Source organism: Pseudochaenichthys georgianus, chromosome 11 (genome assembly GCF_902827115.2).
Source record: "Pseudochaenichthys georgianus chromosome 11, fPseGeo1.2, whole genome shotgun sequence".
Taxonomy (NCBI): domain Eukaryota; kingdom Metazoa; phylum Chordata; class Actinopteri; order Perciformes; family Channichthyidae; genus Pseudochaenichthys; species Pseudochaenichthys georgianus.
In genome coordinates, this window is record NC_047513.1 from 21697499 (window position 1) to 21708771 (window position 11273).

An 11273-nucleotide genomic window follows, 5' to 3' on the forward strand; every position below is an offset into this window, starting at 1 on the left:
GACCATAAAACCACCTTAAAACTGTTATTCCTACCTTTGTGAGAAGACCAGTGACAGGCAGCCAAGAGAGACTTTTTTTGAACTGACGGCAAACTTTTTATGGCTTCCTGTTTACCTGGTCACCGGTCATGTGACCGCATCAGGTGACAATGACGTCAGATTCCCACATTCACCCCATCAAAAGGTGTCGTCGCCCCGACGACAAGTTACTCACAACCAGGGTCTAAACAAGTGGGCATTAACCATTTCAGGCACCCAGGGAGCAGCCGCCCTCACCACACCCATTGCTAGTCACTGTGGACCTTGGAAGGTTATGTGGGTTTAGGTTTCTTCCAGCAGTAGACCGGGTTGTTCTTCTGGGAGCTGACGCCTCTCTTTGGGATGGTAGTGCCTCCTGTCTACCAGGGAGCATGATTGAATCGCCATTGACTGCACCTGGGGTGCTGGATGTTCTGTTGGGGAAGGGCTGTGGGACATCCTGTGGAGTTGAATCAGGGTTTTGAGGGAGTCTTCTTTTACTTCTCCAACCCAGGATCTCTTCATCTTCACTACTGCCGGAGTCACTGGCAGGGATGTCTTGGTTGCTGTATGACAGACATGGGTTATGGGTCATTGGTGCAGATGGTAGAATTTCAAGATGCGCTGCCCTCATCTCGGCCCTATGCACCCGCCGAACATCAGCAGTGCCATCAGCTCTGGTAATGGTGTACGGCCCACCAGACTCGGTGGGCACTCTAACCACCAGATAAAGAACTGGTGACCAGACATCCTGGATCTTGCGACGACCTTTACATTGATGATCCTTCAAGTAGACCAGCTGTCCTTCTGTAAAACCTGCATCGCGTGCCTGCTGGTTGTGATGTTGCTGTCGGTAGTCTGCTGCCTGTTGTAGGTTCTTTCGTGCCAAGTCTCTTGCTACTTGTAGCCGTTCCCGATGCTGCTGGACCCACTCATCCCAGGAGCTGGTTGTGTCTTCTGTGGTACCTTCTCCCAAGAGAAAATCTGCAGGGACCCGTGGTGGCACACCAAACATTAAGCTATAAGGGGTATTCCCAGTCGAGCGATGTGCCGAGGTGTTGTATGCCCACACTAGCTGGGAGATGTACTTTGGCCATACACGCTTCTTCTCCGGGGGAAGAGATCGGAGCAGGTCGTGAAGTGTCCGGTTGAATCTCTCACATTGGCCATTTCCCTGTGGATGGTATGGCGTAGTCCTGGACTTCTCAATCCCATATAACTGGCAAACCTGCCGGATGAGGGCACTCTCAAAGTTTCTCCCCTGATCAGAGTGTATTCTCTTTGGTACCCCAAACCGGTTGAACCAGCTGTCGATTAGGACTTTCGCTACCGTGAGAGCAGTCTGGTCCTTAGTTGGCACCGCCTGCGTGTATTTCGAGAACACGTCGGTCATGACCAGCACATTCTCTTTACCGTCAGTTGCAGGCTCCAGCAAGGTGAAATCTATGGCCAGTATCTCCATTGGTTGGTTGGCCAACAGAGTACCCTGGTAGGTCTTCACCCCAGGCTGGACAGCTTTCGACAATACACAGCGTTGGCAACTCCGACAGTGGTTCTCTATATCAGCCCCCATACCAGGCCAGTAACATCGCTGCCTGGCCAGGTCAGTGGTCCGTCGCACCCCCTGGTGTCCATGTTTGTCGTGGAGGTTATTTAAAAGTTCTTCGTGCAGGCACATGGGCAGAAGCAGTTGTGCATAGACTTCCCCATGAGGGGCTGTGACCTGCCTATACAGTACACCCTCTTTTTCCAGGATGCGATCCCATTGCTGGACAAGACGCTTGACATCCTTTGAGAGTAGTAACCTCTCTTCCTTATTTGGGGGTTTTCCTCTTTTCCAGAATGAAAGAAAGACTTCAATGGTGAGGTCAGCAACTTGCAGTGTAGCCAGATCGTCTGGTGATCTGCTTGGGAAGACTCCGATTTGCTGCTGTGCCACTACCACCGGTTTCTCGACATCAGGCGAAATATTTGAGGAGGTGTTGGCATGTTGGTTCGGCTGCTCTTGAGACACATCCTGGTCACTGTACTGGCGAGAGAGAGAGTCAGCATTTCCATTGTTTCTTCCAGGTTTGTAATGCACAGTGAAGTCAAAAGCTGCTAATTGAGCTGCCCATCTTTGCTCAGTGGCCCCCAGCTTAATGTTCTGAAAATGGCTTAGAGGATTGTTATCAGTGTACACTGTGCACTTACTGCCCAACAAATATTCCCTGAATTTCTCTGATATTGCCCACTTCAGTGCCAGGAACTCTAGTTTCATAGAGCTATAGGTCACCATGTTGCGCTCTGAACCCCTCAGTGAACGACTTGCATAGGCCACTGGTCTTAATTTGCCCTGGTGGTCTTGTGAGAGTACAGCTCCTAGTCCCTGATGACTAGCATCCACCTCAAGGACAAAAGGTTTTGTGAAGTCGGCAAAGGCTAAGATGGGTGTACTAGTAAACATCCTCTTCAATTCACTGAAACTGTGATTGCATTCCTCCGTCCACATGGTAGGCAGTACAGCTGCTGGCCTTTTTCTGCTTTCTTTGGCTACTTTGATGACATTTGCCACCAGTTGATGTAGGGGCGCAGCCAATTGTGCAAACCCCTTTACAAAGCGACGGTAATAGCTGCAGAACCCAAGGAAAGATCTTACTTCAGTCACATCTCGGGGTACCCTCCAGTTCTCCACGGCAGAAATCTTATCTGGATCAGTTGCCACTCCTTCACTGGACACCCGGTGTCCAAGGTACTGCACCTCTTTCTGAAAGAAGTGGCATTTGCTCATTTTGGCCTTCAGGCCTTTCATTTGGAATCTGCTGAGGACCATCTCCAACCGCTGCAGATGCTGTTCTATGGAGGTAGAGAAAACAATGACATCATCCAGATAGAGAAGGACTGACTGAAGGCTCTGGTCACCAAATATTCTTTCCATAAGTCTCTGAAAAGTCCCAGGAGCATTACACAAGCCAAAAGGCATTCTCTCAAACTCAAACAGTCCAAAAGGCGTACAAAAGGCCGTCTTGGCTCTATCCTTCTCAGCGACAGGGACCTGATTGTAGCCGCTTGCCAGATCTAATGTGGAGAACCATTGAGCGCCAGCAAGAGCATCCAGAGTTTCCTCGATGCGGGGTAGTGGGTAGGCATCTTTCCGAGTTTTAGCATTGAGTTGCCGGTAATCCACACACATCCTAATCTCTCCAGTCTTCTTGTGCACCAACACAATGGGGGAAGCATAAGGACTGCTGCTCTCCCGGATGACTTTACTATCAAGCAGCTGCTTAATGTGATCCTTAACTGCCTGCCACTGCGTAGGGGGAATTCGTCTATATCTTTGACGGACAGGGACCTCATGAAGAAGTGGAATTTCATGTACAATCTCATCAGTACACCCTAGGTCTCCCTCATGTTTAGCGAAGACTTGACTATACTTCCCTATCAGCTCCCTTGCCTGTATTTCGTCTGCGGGTGAAAGCCCTGGCCAACGCAAGGCTGAAATAGTTTCAGAAATGGTAACTGGGGCCTCTGCAACAACCTGTGCGCTGACTACCGTCACGACTTCCTCCACTTCACCCTCCACATGTTCCTCCTCAAAACTCAGTTCTGACCCCTCAATCCCCTCAACAAAATGCAATGTACCCAACACCTGTTTAAAGTGGACTGCAGCTCCGGTGGCTCCCACATTAACCACCGGCACAAAAGCAACACCGTTTTCGACTGTCACTAGGGAAGGGGACAAAAGCAGGCCTGGAGCAAGATCTGAGCCCCCAGGCTCTAAAAGCATGGTGGTGGGCGGAGCGTATGGAATTTTTGGGCAGGTTACCTGCACAAACTTTACTGATCCAGCTGGTATAAACTCCCCAGTCCTGCTGAGGACACGAACACTACCCCCCGGAACTAGTGGGCAGGCCTCGAGTCTGTGACAGTAGCGGAGAGCTGGCCCCCAGCCTGTCTCTGCCTGGATGGCAGACAAAGAGGCAGACAAAGACGAAAACAATGCGTCCCCTTGTTGGGCAAATAGCTCTCTGTAGCATTCTGTGATTACATTCATCCCCAAAAGCCCTGGCACATTGTGCTGCTGTAAGGCAGAAGCAGTGTCTTTTAACACCAAGACCCCACGACTTGGAATCTTTTTACCCAACACCTGGATATCCAACTCAAGATATCCAACATAAGGAATCTCTAGGCCGTTGGCAGCCTTCAAAGCTAACCACCCGCATGTTTTAAGTTTAGGGGAATCCCAGTGTTGAAACACCTTTTTAAAGAGTGACTCTGTTATGGTTGTGACCATGGAACCTGTGTCCAGCAAACACTTTACCTTTACACCACCCATCTGTACCTCTACCACAGGACATTTACCTATGAGGGGTCTCAGGTTGTTTGCGAGGGGAGGGGCCTGCTTAGGATGACCATCATAAACAATGTGATCATTAGCAATTGATTCTTCTGCAAAACCCATACCTGACGATATTACAGCAGCTGGAGCCGGGCTGCATTCTGGCCGGTCACTGGGTACGCTGGATGCTTGTGGCCTCTGACCCTGGCGACACTGGCGGAGGACATGCCCAGGCTTCCGACAGCGGAGGCAAATGGGTTGGCCATCTGGTAGTTGGGCTTATTGACACGAGAAACAGATTGGTCAAGTACAGTTTCCATCTTAGACAGACCTTTTATAATGCTTTCAATTTGCAACTGCTGTTTCTTAAATAGTTCTTGCAAAGAAACCAGATCTGGCCCAGCCCCAACAGCATGGCAAGCTCTGCCTAAATTTACATCTGCCACACATTGATGTAGCCCCGCTCGAGCATGTCCTGCAGGCCTCTCACCCTCTTCAGCCCACCTGATTCCCTCCTGACGCAGTGATAAAAAAGAAATTTCCGGACGTTGCCTTATGAGACTCTTTAACTCACGGCGCAAGGCCATATCCCGCACATACTCCACAAACTGGTCCCTAGCCAGAATATCTGGATCCATCAACCTATTTGGATATGCACGTTTGATAGTCTCAATCATTTCCCACAAAGAATGGGAGAATTCCTTTAAAGACTCTCCCTCTCTTTGTTTTCGATCAAAAAACTGTTTTTGCAGGCTTACAAAGGAGGAGGAGGAACCATACAGCTCTTTCAGAATGACTAAAATTGTATCAGGATTTTCCCTCTCCACCAAAGTACGAAATCTGATTTCAGTTTTTGCTTCCCCCTCCAAATGATCATAAAGAAAGAGGGCCTTCTCTCTAGCAGTCATGTGCCTGTCTCTCAAACATGACTGCAACTGTTCTATCCAATCATATATGGACATGTCAAGCTTAGAGCTGGAGCCTGAAAAGTAGGGACATTTTCTCTCTCTTTGTATGTACACAAAACACTCAACTTGGGGTGTAGACAAGTTGGGTGATGCTACATTACTGCTCGGAGGTAAGCCACCTGTATTTGCACTGGTAGTAGCTGCATCTGAACTGGCACCTCTTTCTTGGAGTAGATGCTCATTAGCCACACGTAGTCTCTGTACCTCTTCACGCAGAGCAAACAGTTCCCCCACCTCTTGATCAACACTCATGTTTGTAGGTTGGTTAATAACTTTGCAAAAAATGAGAAACAAGTGTTTGAGATATATGCAATACAGTTAAACAGCAATGGGGTCACATTTGTTGTCAATGGCCTTTGGTTTCCATTACAGGCTCATCCACGTCCAAGGGCTTGGAAACCGTTTAAAATATCGATTCATGTAACGTATAAAAATGGCAAATATAATTCAATACATATATAAGTTACCCTCCTCAGTTGGGCAGGCCCGGTCCGCTGGGTTGCAGTGCCTGCTAATCGTGAGGGACAAAAACAAGAAAAGCCACACACCAAAACAACATAAGCATGCAATATTTAAACCACAATCTCTATGAAATAATAACAGTGAGATATTTAGCATACAGAAAAGAAAGTGTCACACCGTGCAGTCCCTACACTGAAGGCAGGCAGCGTTCCACCCGGGCCCAGGCCTACGCCGCAGAGGAGCGCAACCTACGACACAAATAATAAAATTATTATACTGCCATACACTGCACATGAAGAAAATACACAAGAAAATACACAAGAAACACTATAGGACAGTGGCTGGCCTGGTCCTTTTGAAAAGGAAACATAACATGTTAGTTGCCAGCCTCATTCACCAACTCAATATAAAATGAAAGAGTTAAAAACAAGGCATACTTCCAAGAGAGTATATTTCCAACTCAGCTCAATCCTGCCGGGGAAATGGTCGCTTAATATTCCGGGTAGCTGGGCCGGTTGTGTACATTAAGCTCTGTAAAACACATAAATAAGTTGCTTAAAACACAATTAAAAACGTCGGTTTAAAAACGCCATTTAAAAGCAAATTACTCATAACAGACCCGGTCTTGTGCCTGTCGGGAGAGTTTCCCTCCGTCAATGGTAAACTCTCGTCTTGCACTCGCCCTAATAAAACCAAACTAAATGAGCCACTTGCATAAGTTAATTTAAAAGACCATAAAACCACCTTAAAACTGTTATTCCTACCTTTGTGAGAAGACCAGTGACAGGCAGCCAAGAGAGACTTTTTTTGAACTGACGGCAAACTTTTTATGGCTTCCCGTTTACCTGGTCACCGGTCATATGACCGCATCAGGTGACAATGACGTCAGATTCCCACAGTTGTATAGAATAAAAGCTCACTGCGGGACGTTGTAGAAATGCGTGTGTGCACCACGACAAAGGAGCCTCATTCACTTTACATTGGGGTTGTTTGCGTGGTGCCGACACGTAAATGTAACAAAGTTCGTGACTCCACCATGCATTGTGGTGTTAAGAAGTCGTGGTGGAGTCACGCATTCTGGTGAGATCAGGTTGCTCACGCCACACTTGCCTTCCCTCACGCTAAGTTTTCGTCCAAAATAAATATATATAAAAATAAAGTGAAGGAACAGCAAACCGAGCGGTCTACGAAATGAGACTTCTGGCTTAGTTCAGTAAAGTTGGAACGATATTGGGAGATTCTGATTTCACGGATCAATAACTCATGAACAAAACGTTATTCAGACACAAATGACGTCTCCTAAGTACCGTTGTAAGGTTGACAACGAACTACAATCACATTTTGATTAAAAAAAAAGCCAATTCTTTCACACACAGTGACGTCACGAGCTACCCACAATGCAACGTGCGCCATATATATATATAAATACGCCATTTTCCTGGAGGTGTTAATATCCTGGAGGTGCTAATATAAACAGCTAGCTAACGTAGCCAGGCAGAGTGCACTAGGTTTTTTTTCTGAATTAACGACCGAAGAAATCGCTGCATGTCTTCGGATTACATCTCTGGACTTGAGGGGTGTGCTCTAGGTCGTTACCAGCGTAAACTAGAGCTGTGTGGGTTGTCCGATTGCCCTTACAGAATGCCTACAGATGTATGGAAAAACGACTCTTGAAAGTGGCCTTCGGTCGATTTTGGCAGCATCTTCGTCTATCTTCTGGAAACACCAGGTGAATACCCCACTTGTCACAATAATATGATCATGCCAATGCATATATGTGGTATTTTAGAGTTGACTATATTGATTAAGGCAATAGACTATGATATTCTGCTTGCACCACGTGTGAAATGGCGGATACCGGAAGTACGGTGTCGCCCTCGGCCCAAAACCTGTGTGTGTGAAAGAATACGCGACGTCCTCCGAGCTGGACACATTACATTGTTCTCTATCCGCAGCCGGAGAAGAAACGAGTGCTCAGGGACCGTCTGCAAAGTGCAACTCCGAAAAAAGAGAATACAATAATATTCAATCACTATTATACAGCTTATTACTACCAAACTCACCACACACATCAATAGTCTCATGGTGGTCATACTACAGCAAGGAGTTTGGAAGAATATGCTTTTGAATAATTTTGGGGAATATTTATTATGTAAAATCATCTTCAATAACTTTACTATCATACTGTATATTTCTACCAAACTCACTAATTGCATTGTTGTTGTTAGCATCTGGTTAGCTAGCTGCGCTAACGGATATTAGAAGCTGTTTCTAAAACAAGGAAAGGGAGAGCTCTCTCCTGTCAGACTGAGAGAGATAACTACAGCTCAGTGAGGTAAGGGACTCTGAGTGTTTAGATAGTTAACTTTAGTCTAGTTATCTCAGTGGGTCTCAAACGTTTTGGTCACCATTTATGAGAATAAATGAAAAACAGTTAGGAAATACTATATGACAGTAAAACAAGAATACAGTTTAAAAGGTGAGTGATTTGTAAAATATCCATAAAGAAAAAGAAAATCTGTGTACAGTTCTGTTTCATATGGGTGTTTAGAGATGTATCCATAAATTCATTTTGCTCTCAAAGTGCACCAGGTTGATGCATTTAACTTCAATATGTAAAAAATAAATCTTCCTGGGGGAGCATGCCCCGAGAACCCCCTAGAGGAGGTGAGGACCCCCCCCACTTATAAAATAGCACTTACACCTATATGCCATTTTATATGCTGTGAGCTGATTATCGAGCCTTCATTGTAAGAGTCGTGGGTACACTGTATGTGCGTATTCCACTGTAGCGCCCAGTACATTAATGGGAAACCCTAGTTTGTACATGTTCAATACATTTGTAACACTGTACACACGAAAAAAATCTCACTCAACATCTGAACATCTGAACTCAAATGTTGGCAGCCCTGATAATAATATCAAACATAAGACTATTAACTTTATTGTGAAATTAAAACAGAACGGTAAAGGAAAATACAGTTTCAGTCTCTCAATTTGAAGCTTATGCATTGTACCATGAACCTGTATAGACCTGTAACAGTCAACTGCACGAGGAGTTGGAAAGGTAATAAATAATATCTTTAAAAACTACAAAAAAATCCCTTTCTATCAGCTGTGTACCGTTATGGTGTAATATAGCCTATCAAATGGAAAGTCAGCCGAATTAGTGTTGATACTGCAAGGAGACGTATTGTGTGAAAAGAAATGGAAGATGCTGTTTAATTGCTAATATATTTATGATCCACGTCACGTATTCAGTTTTGGCGGCATTTCTTACAGTTTGTCAAAAGGTCTTCTGATCAGGGCTCTATAAATAAATATCTACGGCAGATATGTAATATTTAATGCAGCCGAACCGTGTATTACAATGCCGTTATGTGATGACTTCCAAAGAGAAAAGCAGGAACACTCGGAATAAAGTATTATTTTATTTTAAAAAATAAATAATTCGATTTCATAATCATATAAACACCATATCCCGAAATGCAATCGATGCAATCGATGTTTTAGCCTAGATCAAAACCTCTGAAAAAAGAAAGGTGTCTCTCAGAATCGAAAGAGAAAAACCTATGGGAAAAACACAAAAGCATTGTACACAATTTAAACCAATAAATGTCGTATATTTGACAAGGGATAAACCATAGACTGTATATATAAATGGACGTTGGGTCTGTGACGTCACCGGCCACTAACGGCTCGACAGTGACGTCAGAGTTCAACTCCCGCCTGTTCCAGCCTGCTCCAAATAAGGGCAAAGCGGCGGAGCCGAGGTGGGACCTGCTGCCACCGAGCTGGAAGTTCCAGAGTGCTAGCTGAAGCTACCAAGCTAAGCTAACATGCTCCCCATCTGCACACTGCCGTCGCATTTTACGTTTCTAAGGTAAGCGGACATGAAACTATTCAGCAAAACTATAAATAATAATCTAAGTTATTGAGTTTTTAGCATAATACTTCAGAATATTAAAATCCCTTAACGTTTGTATGCAATTGTGCTAAATTCAAAACTGAGCAACTCAACAGTCAACTTTATATTTCTTATTGTCTAAAGCATTTATTATTTTCATTTTCTCCCTCTCATATTCAGTGTGGACGGATTGAGACAGCGTGGTGTCCAGAGAGCTGCAGAGACTTCAGGGAGAAACCTCCGTGTGATGGATGTCCTGTCTGTTGGTTTGGAGAGGACTGAGGGTCTTTCCTCTGCGAGGAGGACCAGGCCTGATGGAGGAGCCCATGCTGGGCATAGCTGATACCAACTGCACAGGCCTAGTCTGTCACTTTATTCGACTAAATGTGTTTACTTATACATTTAATAGGTTTACACCTTCTGTCCATATGTGCTTTTTATTTAAAACATGTTTGATGCAGGTCTCCCTTGAAAAAGAGATCATTGATCTCAATGGGATTTTACCTGGATAAATAAAGGTTTTGAATTGAATTGATTAACTTTTGGTTCACATTACAATAAATTGTATTTGTATATGCACTCCTTTTGTCCATTATTCTTACTGAAAATCTTAGATTACACATTCACATCTGACTGAAGATTGGCCCCATTTATTTGTGACTTGCAAACTCTGCGGTACAAGGCACAAGCAATGTGAAGCTCATAAAGTGAGGCGAATAGAAATAATCAGCTGATGGAGTGTAGATCTGCATTCGATCAGCTGATCAGTTTCTTAGTGAATGTCCTGTACTGGTCTTAACATCTCATAACATCAGCTGTTAATGCTCCTCTTGGATGTTCGTCTTGACCCTCAGAGAAGGAGAAAATGTCGTGTCTTTCAGGCATGTCCTTTCCTAACAAAAATGACAGGAAACATAAAACATATTATTGCAGAACAAGTGTGTTATTTATGAAAGCGGTGTGTTTGTGTGTTTAGGGGCTGTAGATATAATTATTTTGTAATTGTAATGTTTTTTTTTTATTTCAACAGAGCTACAAAGACAATCAGATTATGAATGAACAGTATGAAGTTCATCAACATTGAAATAATATGTAACTGTTATCAAAACGTAGTGCAACTGTAGAAGTTTGCTCTGTTGTCTCACTGAAAGAAAAACTTTACCACGTTTTTTACAGACAATATTAAGAGATAAATAGTAGCAGTTGTCACTATGTGTTAAATATCTTTGCCTTCAATGTATTAAATTAGAAAGCTGACAAAATCATATTGCTTGTTAACATCTAAATGTAACTTTTTGCATGGAAAAAACCCTCAACTTAACTGATGTGTAGGTGATCTAGTATTTAGTATTGTTTAATGGAATGTATATCAGTGTATTCAAGTCAATACTTCATTTATTTAAACCAATATCTTTCTTGATTCTTTGTACAGTATGAAAAAAAGAGTCTTTGTACCTGTGCTGAAGTTCACTGCTGTGAGGAGTCCAGTTCTGTCTCTCACTCTCTGGTCCAGCCTGTCTGCATCACCTGGACACCTTAAACAAACAGATATATACACTGAACAAAAATATAAATGCAACACTTTTGTTTTTGCTCCCAT